The sequence below is a fragment of the Pongo abelii genome, chromosome 1, assembly GCF_028885655.2.
Source record: "Pongo abelii isolate AG06213 chromosome 1, NHGRI_mPonAbe1-v2.0_pri, whole genome shotgun sequence".
NCBI lineage: Eukaryota > Metazoa > Chordata > Mammalia > Primates > Hominidae > Pongo > Pongo abelii.
Window position 1 is genome coordinate 217,833,509 of NC_071985.2, and position 15,718 is coordinate 217,849,226.

Below are 15,718 nucleotides of genomic sequence, written 5' to 3' on the forward strand. Positions count from 1 at the left end.
ACACACACGATAAATTAAAAAGTAAAATACAAAGTTAGTGGTCACTCCCTTTGTTCCTTAGAAAAAGATAAGCGATTCCAAACCAGTCAAAGTAAGCTACCTGCTGCTTTTTGTCCACAATGCTCTGCTCAATCAAGGGGTCTCACAACCTGTCTTTCCCAGGTAAACTTCCTCAGAGGTGACATCAGGGCAATGAGTCAGACCTAACTGGTGACTGTGCAACTATTACAAAAGAAATGGGGAAAGCATTGCAGGACTCAACTGTATAAATCATCAATGAAGCCCTTTAGAGCCAAAGTTATTGAAAAGTGATCTAAACTCTTTAAATTTAGGACAGTATTAAGAAAATGCTGTGCTGATACATTAAAAAGCAAAAATGCAGCCAGGTGCGGTGGCTCAAGCCTGTAATCCCAGCACTTTGGGAGGCCGAGGCAGGTGGATCACCTAAGGTCAGGAGTTTGAGACCATCCTGACCAATATGGTGAAACTCCTCTCTACTAAAAAATACAAAAATTAGGCCGGGCGCGGTGGCCCACGCCCATAATCCCAGCAGTTTGAGAGGCCGAGGTGGGGGGATCACCTGAAGTTGGAAGTTTGAAGACCAGCCTGACCAACTTGGAGAAATTCCGTCTCTACTAAAAATACAATATTAGCTGGGTGTGGTGGCCGGCACCTGTAATCCCAGCTACTCGGGATTACAAGCAGGAGAATCGCTTGAACCCAGAAGGCGGAGGTTGCGGTTAGCCGAGACTGTGCCACTGCACTCCAGCCTGGGCAACAAGAGCGAAACTCCGTCTCAAAAAAAAAAAAAAAAAAAGAAAAGAAAAATTAGCCGGGCGTGGTGGCGTACGCCTGTAGTCCCAGCTACTCGGGTGGCTGAGACAGGAGAATCGCTTGAACCCAGGAAGTGGAGGTTGCAGTGAGCCGAGATCGAACCACTGCACTCCAGCCTGGGCGACAGAGCGAGACTCCATCTCCAAAAAAAAAAAAAAAAAAAAGTTTTTATTATGTAACCAATATTTTAATTTCAACTTTGTTTGGTCTATCAGATTTCTCTGGTCATCAGAAACTACAAAGATTTCTAATGGGAAAAGAGTTGATATGATAATGATTAACTGAATTAGTAGAGTGAAACTGACAAAGGAAGAAAGCTTTCTCTTACTAGACAAAGCTGGAGGTGGAAAGAGAACCATAACCAACCACCAACACTAATTTTTCTTTTCTTTCAAGACAAGGTCTCGCTCTGTCATCCAGGCTGGAGTGCACAGGTGTAGTCATGGCTCACTGCAGCCTCAACCTCCTGGGCTCAAGCAATCCTCCCACCTCAGCCTTCTAAGTAGCTAGGACCACAGGCATGCACCACCACACCAGGCTAACACTTAAAATTTCTTGTAGAGACAGGGTCTCACTATGTTGCCCAAGCTAGTGATTTTTCTTCTGACTACAGTGACCCTTTACTGCTGATATAAACAACTAATAACGTTTCCCAAAGATTACTTAGTACAAAATCTGGACCTCAGAAATTAACTTCTTAAAGCTCTCCTACTATCCATCTAGACTTCACCTCTGAATATTTATAAACATCAAACAAATCTAAACCTTAGGCAGGTACTGGCTCCACTTAAGTAATAAATTAATCAATAGGTAAGATTTAGGCTTAACTAGATTTAGTGTTGATGGTCACTAAAGTGATGGTAAAGGCTGGGCATAGTGGCTCAATCCTGTAATCCCAGCACTTTGGGAGGCCGAGGAAGGTGGATAACCTGAGGTCAGGAGTTTGAGACCAGCCTGACCAATATAGTGAAACCATGTCTCTACAAAAAATACAAAAATTTGCCAAGAGTGGTGGCACGTGCCTGCAGTCCCAGCTACGTGGGAGGCTGAGACAGGAGAATTGCTTGAATCTGGGAGGCGGAGATTGCAGTGAGCCAAGATCCCACCACTGCACTCCAGCCTGGGTGACAGAGTGAGACTGTCTCAAAAAAAAAAAAAAAAAGTGATGGTAAAAATCAAACACAATAATTAATCCGTTTTATTATTTCTCATCTATTCTCAAGTCCAATAGTTTACATAAATGACAGGAAAAAAATCATTAAAATACTGCATTTTATAAAAGTGCCTTATTTTGGCAGAAAATGCTGTTTTAAATTGTGCTTAAATATGCTTTATGTGGTTAGCATGCTCACAAAAGATTAAGTATAGGCGGGGCGTGGTGGCTCACGCCTGTAATCCCAGCACTTTGGGAGGCCGAGACAGGTGGATCACCTGAGGTCAGGAGTTCAAGACTAGCCTGGCCAACATGGAGAAACCCCAACTCTACTAAAAATATTTTAAAAAATTAGCTGGGCACGGTGGCGCATGCCTGTAGTCCCAGCTACTCAGGAGACTGAGTGGGAGAATCACTTGAACCTGGGAGGCAGAGGTTGCAGTGAGCCGAGATCATGCCACTGCACTCCACCCTGGGCAACAGAGTGATATTCTGTCTCAAAAAAAAAAAAAAAAGGTTAAGTATAAGTAATTATTTGGGATCCAATTACAGCAGTAGTTAATGTTTTAAAGTTTACTACTATCTTTTGGTAGAGTTAAGCAAAAGGATTATGTTAATAGTTGATCAACAGGGTATCTGATAGATAATTAAAGCTTACCCAAAAATAATGAAGGAATATTATTCACCTTTATAAAGGAATGAAATTATGATACATGTGACAAGACAGATGAGCCTTGAAAATATTATGCTAAGTGAAATAAGCCAGACACAAAAGGACAAATGCTGTGTGGTTCCACGTATATGGGTACCTAGAGCTGTCAAGAATTCATGGGGATAGAAAGCAGAACAGTAGTCAGCAGAGGCTAAGAGAGGGAGAATGGGAGTTATTGTTTAATGATAATGGATAGTGGTGATGGTCACACAATATGAATGTACTTAATGGCACAGAACTATACACTTAAAAATGGTTAAAATGAGGCCAGGAATGGGTGATTCACACCTATAATCCCAGCATTTTGGGAGGCCGAAGCAGAAGAATGACTTGAGCCCAAGAGTTTGAGACCAGCCTGGGCAACAGAGAGAGACACCATCTCTATAAAAGAAAAAAAAATTAAAAATTAGCTGGGCGTGTTGGTGCACACCTATGGTCTCAGCTACGTGGGAGGGTAGCTTGAGCCCGTGAGGTTGAGGATGCAGTTAGGGGTGACTGCGCCACTGCACTCCAGCCTGGCCAACAGAGAAATACCCTGTCTCAGAAAATAAAATAAACAAAAAATGAAAAAATGATTAAAGTGGTAAATATTAGGCCAGGCACGGTGGCTCATACCTGTAATCCCAGCACTTTGGGAGGCCGAGGCGGGCGGATCACCTGAGGTTGGGAGCTCAAGATCAGCCTGACCAACATGGAGAAACCCTGTCTCTACTAAAAATACAAAAGTAGCCAGGCGTGGTGGCACATGCCTATATTCCCAGCTACTCAGGAGGCTGAGGCAGGAGAATTGCTTGAACCCGGGAAGCAGAGTTTGCGGTGAGCCGAGATCGCGCCACTGCACTCTAGCCTGGGCAACAAGAGCAAAACTCTGTCTCAAAAAAAAATAAAATAAAATAAATATTATGCTATGTATATTTTACTACAATTTAAAAAAACTTTTTTGAAGACTTCTAAGCTTTGGCATTAAAAATACAATATGGGCCGGGCGCGGTGACTCACGCCTGTAATCTAGCATTTGGGAGGCCAAGGCAGGCAGATCAGGAGGTCAGATGAGCCCAACCTGGCCAACATGGTGAAACCCCGTCTCTACTAAAAATACAAAAATCAGCTGGTGTGGTGGTGCGTGTCTGTAATCCCAGCTATTCCGGAAGCTGAGGCACAAGAATCGCTTGAACCCAGGAGGCAGAGGTTGCAGTGAGCCAGGGTCACATCACTGCACTCCAGCCTGGCAAAAGAGCGAGACTCTGTCTCAAAAAAAAAAAAAAAAACCATTATATGGTAGTTTTAGGATCTACTGTCCTAATAACAGTAGCAAAAATGGAAAGAGGCTACGTTTTTGTTAATCTATTATTAAGAATCATGTGACTTATTTTCGGGTGGGCTTTACTGGACCTTTCACACTCAGAAAACCTTGTACTCAAGTAACAAAGCAAAAAGCATCAAACATGCATGCTCTCTGAAAGCAGTAAGCAGATGTAACATGTCTGCCTAAGAACAAGAAATCCTTCCAACGTGGCAGCAGTCTTTATTTAAGAGACAAAAAAGATGAGAAAATTTAAACTGTCAAATACAATGGGATTTTCTCATTCCCTTAGTGACACAGTATATAGAATCTGGTATTTCTTGTATGAAAAAACTAAAATGTTTCAGAAGGCACAGGCCAAGAAAGCACACAGATCAAGTATGTGTGTGAGTATGTGTGTGTGTTTTAATTCCAAGTGGTCACATACAACTCATGTAGCCTTACCAAACCCACAAGCAAATTTGAAGTTTGAGGTTTTTGCCTTTTCTGTTGCCCAGGCTGGAGTGCAGTAGTGCAGTCTTGGCTCACTGCAACCTCCATTTCCTGGGTTCAAGTGATTCTCAAGCTTCAGCCACAAGTAGCTAGGATTACAGGCACACGCCACCATACCCAGCTAATTTTTGTATTTTTACTAGAGACGGGGTTTTGCCATGTTGACCAGGCTGATCTCAAACTCCTGGCCTCAAGTGATCCTCAAGCCTTAGCCTCCCCCAAAGTGCTGGAATTATGGCAGGAGCCACTGAAATTGGCTTGCATTTTTTTTTTTTTTTTTTTTTAAGAGACAGGGTCTCGCTCTGTCGCCCAGGCTTGAGTGTGCTGGCCTTTTTTCAATTTAACTTTGATACTAATTACATCTCCTCTCTATCCAGAATGAAAAAGAAGTTTGCTATTTCCTGCTTCTGAACTCTCCATTAGGGCAGTTCCAGGGACAAGGAGTTAGAAAGGCACCTAACTCCCTACAAGAAAGCCTAAGCCATCCGCTATTTGGTATACTTTTGTTTATTTATAAATGACTACAAATTACTCAGTAAGAAACCTCAGGCTAAAGTTCTTCTGCTTAAATATAATTACTTCTCTGCAGTTTCTTCCAGTGACAGGTACAAAGCTACAGTCCAAGATGACTCCACACGCCATGACACAGCATATCCAGGAAGCTAATCTGCCCCTCCCTACCACCATTGAAAATGACGTATAAAGAATCACAGAACTCCTCCAGTTTGGGTTATACAAATGATGCCTAGAAGCAACACAGATGTGTATTATTTCTGTCTTCTAATTCCAACAACCGAATTCCAGTCTATTAGCACCAGTATGTAAACAGACATATTTTACCATCACTTATAAATGATCACTTAAAATGATCACATCACTTAAAAATCATCATCAGATGAAAGTGTTTTTGTTGTTTTTTTGTTTGTTTGTTTTTGTTTTTGTTTTTTTTGAGACAGTTTCACTCTTGTTGCCCAGGCTGGAGTGCAATGGCGCAATCTCAGCTCACTGCAACCTCCACCACCCGGTGGAGGTGCCTCAGCCTCCTGAGTAGCTGGGATTACAGGTGCATGCCACCACGCCCAGCTAATTTTGTATTTTTAATAGAGATGGGGTTTCGCCACGCTGACCAGCCTCGTCTTGAACTCCTGACCTCAGGTGATCTGCCTGCCTCAGCCTCCTAAAGTGCTGGAATTACAGACGTGAGCCACCGTGCCCTGCCGAAAGTTGCTTTTTAAATTTTAAAAATAAATTTACTCTGGTTAAGGTTATTTGATTTTCTTCTTGGGAAATTAATTTATTTAGGGGCTTTGATATTAACATATTTCTAAGCCTAGAACCTGGACTTTGAAATAAATATTTCGGTTGAGCCATTCCCTCAGCCACCCTGGAAACAAACATGCATTTTAGCCTGACCAACACTTGAAGTGTTGAAGATGGAATCTGGAAGTAGTTCAGTTTATATTTTTGGCATAACAGTCCCAAGAGGCTTTTCTATTAACCCATCATTTCCAAGAGAATAGAAGGGTTTGAGGAATTTTAAAAAAGAAAAATAACAAACTCTATTTGTCTTTAAACAAAATGAAAAGCACTAAATTGATACACAAATTATTTCGTGATATTACAGCTTAATAGAGCTTGCTTCTAGAAGAGCACTGTCCGGTAGAAATATAAGCCACAAAATTTTAATTTTCAAATAGTCATATTTTAAAAAGTAAAAAGAAGAGCTGGGAGCAGTGGCTCACGCCTGTAATCCCAGCACTCTGGGAGGCCGAGGTGGGCGGATCATGAGGTCAGGAGATCGAGACCATCCTGGCTAACATGGTGAAGCCCCGTCTCCACTAAAAATACAAAAATTAGCCGGGCGTGGTGGCGGGCGCCTATAGTCCCAGCTACTCGGGAGGCTGAGGCAGGAGAATGACGTGAACCCAGGAGGCGGAGCTTGCAGTGAGCCGAGATTGCGCCACTGCACTCCAGCCTGGCCACTGCACTCTAGCCTGGGCGACAGAGCGAGACTCCATCTCAAAAAAAAAAAAGTAAAAAGAAACAGATGTAATTAATGTAGTAATATGCTTTATTTAACCTAATATATTCAAAATATCATTTGAACATGTAGCCAACATAAATAAGCTTTTTCTTTAAACCAGGTGTCCAGAACTTGGTGTGTGTATTTTTAAACAGTTCTACTGAGATATATGTGAATTTATCAACATGACACCATGACATTAGTTTTTCTTAATGGTTTTTATATTAGCCCAGGTACAGTGGTTCTTGCATGTAATCCCAGTGCTTTGGGAGTCCAAGGCAGGAGGATCACTTGAGGTCATGAGTCCTAGACCAGCCTGGGCAACATAGCGAGACCTTATCTCTTAAAAACAAAAAACAAAAAACAAAAAATTTAGCTAAGTGTGGTGGTATGTCTATAGTCTCGGCTACTTAGGAGGCTGAGGTGAGGGGATCCCTTGAGCCCAGGAGTTCAAGGTTGCAGTGAGCCATGATTGCACCACCACTCCAGCCAGGGTGACAGAGCAAGACTGACTCTAAAAAAAATTTTTTTTGTAGCAATTATTTCCAAATGTGCTAAACCTCTAAGTGTTAGCTCCTATAAATGGAATTTCTTTGTTAAAACCCACACACATATATTTCTGGGCTACGCTTAAGCATTACAAAGGCCTACCATTTTCTCCTGAAGGATGATGTGCTGGTTTATTAGGGAGGTTCTTGTTTCTAGCTAGGATATCCAGTACCGCAGCCACTAGTCACATGTGCCTATTGAGTACTTGAAATGTGGCTATTCAGTGCACCAGTACTGATCAATGCTATAACATGGATGAACTGCAAAAACATACTAAGTGAAAGAAGCCAGTCACAAAAGACCGCAATATGGTATGATTTTCCTTCTATTAAATGTCCAGAATAGGCTATAGAGATAGATTAGTAGTTGCCTTGGGCTGGAGGAGAAAAAGAATGGGGAGTAACTGCTAACGGGTATGAGGTTTCTTTTCGGGGTCATGAAAATGCACTAGTTTCATTATGGTGATGGTTGCAAAATTCTGTAAATGTATTAAAAAGCATTAACTGTCCACTTTTAAATGGGTGAATTTTATAGCGGAAGTTGCAGTGAGCAGAGATTGCACTCCAGCCTGGGAAGCAGAGCAAGACCCAGTCTTTAAAAAAAAAAAAAAAAAAAAAAACCTGAGTCAAAATCTAAAAATATCAACCAGGCCAGGCACGGTGGCTCATGCCTATAATCCCAGCACTTTGGGAGGTCGGGGTGGGCGGATCATAAGGTCAAGAGTTCGAGACCAGCCTGGCCAACATGGTGAAACTCAGTCTCTACTAAGATTACAAAAATTAGCTGGGTGTGGTGGTGCATGCCTGTAATCCCAGCTACTCGGGAGGCTGAGGCAGGAAAATCGCTTGAACCTGGGAGGCGGAGGTTGCAGTGAGCCTAGATCACATGAAAAATAAAAATAAAAATGTCAACCTGATTTTATTGAACTGTATGTAATGTGTTTCCACCTATTTGTAAGAAAATATTTTACTGCCCTCATCTTAGCAGATATTTCTAATCTACATCTCTCTTCCATACCAAATGAAAGTTTTTAGAGGATGAGTGAAATTCTTAGAAACGAACTCTACAAAGACATTTTTAAAGCTATTTCACTTACTGTTTTGTCTACCTGGACATAGGAAGTTTATTTACAGTACAAAGTGGATTTGGAAAGATGTTCTACAGGCCGGGCGCGGTGGCTCACGCCTGTAATCCCAGCACTTTGGGAGGCTGAGGCGGGCGGATCACCTGATGTCGGGAGTTCGAGACCAGCCTGGCCAGCATGGTGAAACCCCATCTCTACTGAAAAATACAAAAATTAGCCGGGCATGGTGGCAGGCACGTGTAATCCCAGCTACTCGGGAAGCTGAGGCAGAAGAATCACTTGAACCCGGGAGACGGAGATTGTAGTGAGCCAAGATCGCACCATTGCTCTTCAGCCTGGGCAACAGAGTGAGACTCCGTCTCAAATAATGGAAAAAAAAAAAGGTGTTCTATAGAGATACCACAATTTCTAGCACCAGTAAACTCCAGTAGCATATAACTTAATGAATAACTAATAAGTAAATGACCAGAGAGTGCTCTTTCCATTTTCTCACACAGGAATGGACAACAAGACTACCCTTTAAAGGCAATTCAGTTTGTACTCTAAGACACAGATTGATAGGAGGGTGCTTGTATAAAGAATAAAACCTCAGCTAATTCTGAATTTCAGGAAATGCTAATGTTGGCCAGGCGCGGTGGCTCATGCCTGTAATCCCAGCACTTTGGGAGGTCGAGGCGGGCGGATCACTGGAGGTCAGGAGTTTGACACCGGTCTGACCAACATGGTGAAACCCCATCTCCACTAAAAATACAAAAATTAGTTGGGTGTGGTGGCACACGCCTGCAATCCCAGCTACTCAGGAGGCTGAGGCAGAACTGCTTGAACCTGGGAGGCAGAGGTTGCAGTGAGGCGAGATCACGCCATTGCACTCCAGCCTGGGTGTTAAAAGCAAAAAACCCCGTATCAAAAAAAAAAAAAAAAAAAAGAAAGAAAGAAAGAAAGAAAATGCTAATGTTTATTTTAAAATGAGAATTGCTACATTTTCCTTAATTTCTGGACATGCACGATTCCTTGTTTGGGGCAAGGTAAATTTGTGCCTTGGCTTCTAAGAATGACCATAGAGAACTTCCAAGTACAAACACCCCAAAAGAGATATAAGAAAAGAACAAGATCACCTAAACTGCAATGAGTAAAGTTTTACCATAAGTAAAAATGATTGGCCGGGCACAGTGGTTCATGCCTGTAATCCCAGCACTTTGGGAGGCTGAGGCAGGTGGATCACCTAAGATCAGGAGTTCAAGACCAGCCGACCAACATGGCAAAACCCTGTCTACTAAAAATACAAAATTAGCCGGGCATGGTGGCGCATGTCTGTAATCCCAGCTACTCCGAAGACTGAGGCAGGAGAATCACTTGAACCCGGGAGGTGGAGGTCGCAGTGAGCCGAGATCGCGCCATTGTACTCCAGCCTGGGCAGCAAGAGCAAAACACCATCTCAAAAAAAAAAAGAGTTTACATACTTTGGCTGGGTGTGGTAGCTCACGCCTATAATCCCAGCACTTTGGGAGGCCAAGCTGGGCGGAGCACCTGAGGTCAGGAGTTCGAGACCAGCCTGACCAATATGGCGAAACACTGTCTCTACTAAAAATACAAAAATTAGCCGGGCATGGTGACGTGCACCTGTAATCCCAGCTACTAGGGAGGCTGAGGCAGGAGAACCACTTGAACCTGGGAGGTGGAGGTTGCAGTGAACCAAGATCATGCTACTGCACTCCCACCTGGGCAACAGAGCAAGACTCTTTGTGAAAAAAAATAATAAAATTAAAAAAAAAAAAAAAGAATTTACATACTTTGCTTCCAAGTCAAACAAATACAATTTGACATGGCAGTTTTTATTGTTAAATTTGTTGTTTTCAGGAGGCTGAGGCAAGAGAATTGCTTGAACCCAGGAGGTGGAAGTTGCAGTGAGCTGAAACAGCACCACTGCACTCCAGCCTGGGTGACAGAGTGAGACTCCGTCTCAAAAAAAAAGATAAATAAATAAAATAAAATTTGTTATTTAGAACTTTAATCTGCCTAATTACTTGTTATTATTTTTAATTTGGGGGTTTTTATTGAGACGAAGTGTCCCTCGGTCACCCAAGCTGGAGTGCAGTGGCGCAATCTTGGCTCGCTGCAACCTCTGCCTCCAGGGCTCAAGCGATTCTCCTGCCTCCGCCTCCCAAGCAGTTGGGATTATAGGCGCCCACCATACCACTATGCCCAGTTAATTTCTGTATTTTTTTCGTAGAGACTGGGTTTCACCATGTTGGCCAGGTTGGTCTTGAACTCCTGACCTCAAGTGATCCACCCGCCTCGGCCTCCCAAAGTGCTGGGATTACAGGTGTGAGCCACTGTACCTGGAGGACTTGTGTTTTTGTTTTTTTTTTTAAGAGATGAGGTCTTGCTATGTCTCAAACACCAGGCCTCCAGCAATCCTCCCACATCAACTTCCAGAGTAGCTACAGGCACATACCATCACACCAGGCTTGACTTTCTGATTTTTAGCAATGTTAAAAATTTTTTTCGGCCAGGCGCGGTGGCTCACGCCTGTAATCCCAGCACTTTGGGAGGCTGAGGCAGGCGGATCACGAGGTCAGGAGATCGAGACCAGGAGATCGAGACCGTCCTGGCTAACACGGTGAAACCCTGTCTCTACTAAATATACAAAAAATTAGCCGGGCGTGGTGGCGGGCACTTGTGGTCCCAGCTACTCGGGAGACTGAGGCAGGACAATGGCGTGAACCCAGGAGGCGGAGCTTGCAGTGAGCTGAGATCGTGCCACTGTACTCCAGCCTGGGTGACAGAGCAAAACTCCGTCTCAAAAAAAAAAAAAAAAAAAAAATTCAGGCCAGGCACAGCTCACACCTGTAATCCCAGCACTTTGGGAGGCAAAGGCAAGCGGACAGCTTGAGCCTAGGAGTTCAAGACCAGCCTGGACAACACAGTGAGACCTCATCTCTACAAAATATACAAAAATTAGCCCAGCGTGGTGGTGTGTGCCTGTAATCCCAGCTACTTGGGAGGCTCAGGTGCAATGATAGCTTGGGAGGCTCAGGTGCAATGATAGCTTGAGCCCAGAAGTCAAGGCTGCAATGTGCTGAGATTACCACTGCACTCCAGCCTGGGCGACAGAACAAGAATCTGTCTCAAAAATCAATCAATCAATCATCCAGAGTAAATTAAAACCCACAAGACATCATGTCATGTCACAACTTTGCCACCAAAACCTATTTTAATTCCTTCCACTTAAGAAACCAAAATAAAAAACCTCAGTACAACCTAATTGGTAAGAATGAGAAGCGGTGAGAGGGACAGTTCTTTATTTCAAATGGACTAACCTAACTAAAAGCAACGCTCCTGGGGACTTTGGTAATAAACTCCTTATCACCAAATGCTGACCATGTTGTGATGCGGCCAAGCACTGGCAGTGCAGAAGCAGTTTTACAGAAGCCGTAGCTTCTAAAAGGTAGAAGACTAAAAGTTACCATTAAAGCAAGGGTTAATAACAGAAAGATGTATTAAAAATAGAGTTCGTACCAGCTTGCAGTCGGGCGTTCACCCTGGCTAGATCTGAAATCCTCCTCTCCAGGAACACTAAGGCACAGCCGTCCTGCCCCTCCCACCGCCTGGCCCAGTCACCACGCAGCAGCCGGGTCCCTGCGCCCCGCCCCTGGACTGAGGGCTGTGCAGAAACTCTGGCAAAACAAGGAAGCCTCCGGGAGGTGGCAAGCAGCCAACTCAAACTGGATGGTTCCAGTTTAGGCTGGTTCGAGTCACAAACAACAGTTCCTATTTTCCTCCACAATATTCAGACGCAAGGGCTGCCCAGATGAGCGTTTCTCATCTGCTTCCAGAGCTAAGGCTACCTGGTTCTCATTCCTCTGCAGTCGAGCATCCTAATTAAAAGCAAGGTTCCCACTTCAGCAATATGGGTCAGCCCAGCACTTGTTTCCAAAATGGAATGCCTATTCTGTACAAGACCCTGCAGCTAACAACACCTACACATCTAAAAAAAAAAACAACAAAAAACAAAACTTTACTAAAATGCTGTATTTGACCAAAAAAGGAAATCCAGGAAGGAAACAGACCTATTTACAGGTATCCATTATGAGAGCTATGCCTACCAGAACAATTAAGTAAGTACTCTTCCATGTTCCATATTTAGCACAAAAAAGGCTTGGCTGGCTAATATGACCCCCTAAAACAGAAGGTTGTGTGTTGCTTATTGCGCAATAACAAACGATGCAAGCAATACAGCAGCCAAAATGTGGGCTCTTCAGTGACCTCTGCAGTTTGTCTGCCACTGATGGGAAAAAAAGGTTTTTTTTGGTGTATTTCTCATCCAAAGCACACACCGCTGAACATTTATTCCATGCTGCTAAACAGTACCAAAATAGGATTAAGCAGGGAACAAGCAAATGCTTATTCTTTTGTAAAGTATTTAAGAGAGCCGCTCAAAATGAGGCAAGACCTAACGTTTCTCAAGTATTACAGGCACTAATGTGCCTGCTGTTCTCTTTTTCTTCCCTAACCCTTCCAAGTAGGTAACTTTTTAAAGAATTTAGATACACATATTTTAAGGAAAGAGCATACTTAATCATACACAGTCAATAAAACCATTAATTGGCTCTTACGGAGTCCATCACAAAGAATAATTATAAACGTCAAGACAGAAACTCCACGTACACTTCCTCTTGTCTGCTTAAAAAGAAACTTCATGTAACAGTTGGAAAGGTCCAAAGCAATGAATATGTTTTATTCATAACACTAATTTTCAGCAAGAAATTCTCCCTTTTGAAACCTCTGGACGATCTAAAAAAGTAATAATGAAGCAGAACAAACTAATTAAAATCAAAGAATGGGCTTGGCGTGGTGGCTCACGCCTGGGCAACAGAGCGAGACTCCATTTCGAAAAAAAAAAAAAAGAATCACAAAGCTACAAAACAAAATTATATCTACCACTGAATCCAGAAATTATTTGCCTGTTCGTTATTATAGGTAATTTCTGATAATAAATCAGACAAATTTGTTTCTATGATCATCACCGAAAAATGATCACTAATTATTAATTTGTTTAATACTTTAAAACACTGACTTTTAGGCCAGGCTCAGTGGCTCATGCCTGTAATCCCAGCACTTTGGGAGGTGGAGGCAGGTGGATCACTTGAGGCCAGGAATTTGAGACTAGCCTGGGTGGTCAACATGGCGAAATCCCATCTTTACTAAAAAATACAAAAATTAGCTGGTGGCACAACCTGTAATCCAGCTACTAGGGAGGCTAAGGCAGGAGAATCGCTTGAACCTGGGAGGCAGAGGTTGCAGTCAGTTTAGATTGCACCACTGCACTCCAGCCCGGTGACAAAATAAGACTCTGCCTTTAAAAAAAAAAAAAAGAAAGAAAAAGAAAAACAAAAGGAAAAGGAAAAGGAAAGGAACTGACTTTTACTTCATATATATTTTAAAACTGCTGCTATGTCTGGCAGTTCCCAGCACATGCCACATATCGTAACAAACTGTACAGCCAGGTAATAAAATTAGCATTCCTTCTCCCAATTGACACCTGAATGCACATACCTGTTTTTACAAAAAGAGAGAGAGAAATGGAAGGCACACTGTCACTTTGATACATATGATGCCACCATTCCTAATGGTTTTCCTCACCTTTATAGCCTCATCCACATTCTTTCACAAGACTACAAAAATGACAGCATTTTTGAAAAATTTTCTATTTGAACTTGGAAGAAAATAATTTCTCCTAACTAAAATAAGTTAACTGCAAAATCTCCTCAAGAAAAGACAAAAGGATATGTGAGTAAAATTCTCCCTCTAGGAAAGAAACTATAATCTATAATATCTAAATTGTTCATGATTTGCAGATTTGGTCTTTACAGAAAAAAATGCTTCTTATTAGACTACAGACTTTGATGCTTTTTTAAGTTAAAAGGGTCATATTCCTTTTTATTACCTTATATCTGTTGTTAAAATCCAGAATTCATTAAATATTCTAATTACTGTTAACCCATAAAACAAGCCGAGCGCTGCGGCTCATGCCTCTAATCTCAGCACTTTGGGAGGCCAAAGCGGGCAGATCACAAAGTCAGGAGATCGAGACCATCCTGGCTAACATGATGAAACCCCCATCTCTACTAAAAATACAAAAAATTATCTGGGCGGGGTGGCGGGCGCCTGTAGGCCCAGCTACTCGGGAGGCTGAGGCAAGAGAATGGCGTGACTCCAGGAGGCGGAGCTTGCAGTGAGTCGAGATCGTGCTACTGCACTCCAGCCTGGGCGACAGAACAAGACTCTGTCTCAAAAAAAAAAAAAAAGAATCTTAAATTGTCTAACATTAGGAAAAAAAGTAATAGGGTTATAGATAACTTTTGATATACTTTACTCAGTATATGTAATTTTAAAAAAATATACAGACAGGTTGTGCAAAGAATACCATCAGTAATAAGAAATACTTTCATTTCCCTTTCAATTAAAAAGTAAATTGTTGTAGGCCGGGCACAGTGGCTCACACATGTAATCATATTAGCCAAAAAATTAGCCAGATGTGGTGGCACATGCCTGTAGTCCCAGCTACTCAGGAGGCTGAGGCGTGAGAGTTGCTCCACCCGGGAGGTGGAGGTTGTAGTGAGGCGAGATCACACCACTGCACTCTAGCCTGGGCAACAACACAAAACTCTGTCTCAAAAAAAAGAAAAAAAGTACATCGTTCTAATGCAAAGCTAACACATTGGAGAAGAGAGAGACATAAGACTTTCCGTATCTTAACATGGCATAAGAGCTGAAAAGTCTGGTTACTCGAAGTTCTATATGCTTTCCTTGTTACTTTAAACAAACACCACAAAGGCTTTCACATGTCTGCTTCCCCGCCCAGGAACTGTGTGTGTGTGTCTTTCTTTCCCCCATTCCTGTTCCCAAGCTTCTCCCTTATATCTTCTAGCTTATGACAATGCAAAAGAAATTTTAATAATGTAACAACTATACAATGAAAATGTGAGAAATACATTTTTTAAAAGTCAGCTCATTCTAATTTTTAAAATCTATTTAAGAAGAAAGTTTGCTCTAACATTCCAATTTCTGATGGGTGCAGTGACCCTGTCACCCATTGCCTCCTTTCCCCTCTCTCTTCTGGGAAGAAGGGGGTTTCCTGCTGAGGAGGGAAGGGAAACTTCATCCAAGCCCCATGACTCAGACTTGGTTGGACCCTGGGGGAACCAAGAGCCCCAGGGGGACTGTGGCCTGTGATGCTGCCAAGCAGAGCCATGAGGGCCTACCAACCTACTCTTCTGCCATCACTCTGAAACTTGAGCATTACCTAACACCTGCCAGCACTCTAGGCTGTGCCTTTCATCCTAGTACAGGTGTGTCCCATTGTATATGCCCAGTATGTGTTAGCTGTCCACACCAATCTAGTTAGTACTTGTGCATTCCTTGGCTCATGGCAAATAAGAATTTTTTTTTTTGAAATGGAGTCTTGCTCTGTTGCCCCGGCTGGAGTGCAGTGGTATGATCTTGGCTCACTGCAACCTCCATCTCCCAGGTTCAAGCGATTCTCGCACCTCAGCCACCATAGTAGC

General features: G+C 42.7%; 1 protein-coding gene across 4 annotated transcripts in view; it reads right to left on the bottom strand.

Annotated features, from left to right (window-relative positions):
• SPEN (spen family transcriptional repressor) overlaps positions 1 to 15,718 on the bottom strand; it is a 94,016-nt gene that overhangs the window by 43,055 nt on the left and 35,243 nt on the right. The window contains exon 1 of one of the 4 annotated variants that reach the window (XM_054541080.2): positions 11,670 to 13,487. The exons of the other annotated variants lie outside the window; for them this stretch is intronic. The gene's annotated coding sequence lies outside the window, so the exon portion shown is untranslated. Of the gene's footprint in view, positions 1 to 11,669; positions 13,488 to 15,718 lie in introns of those variants that run through there. 4 annotated transcript variants of the gene reach the window in all.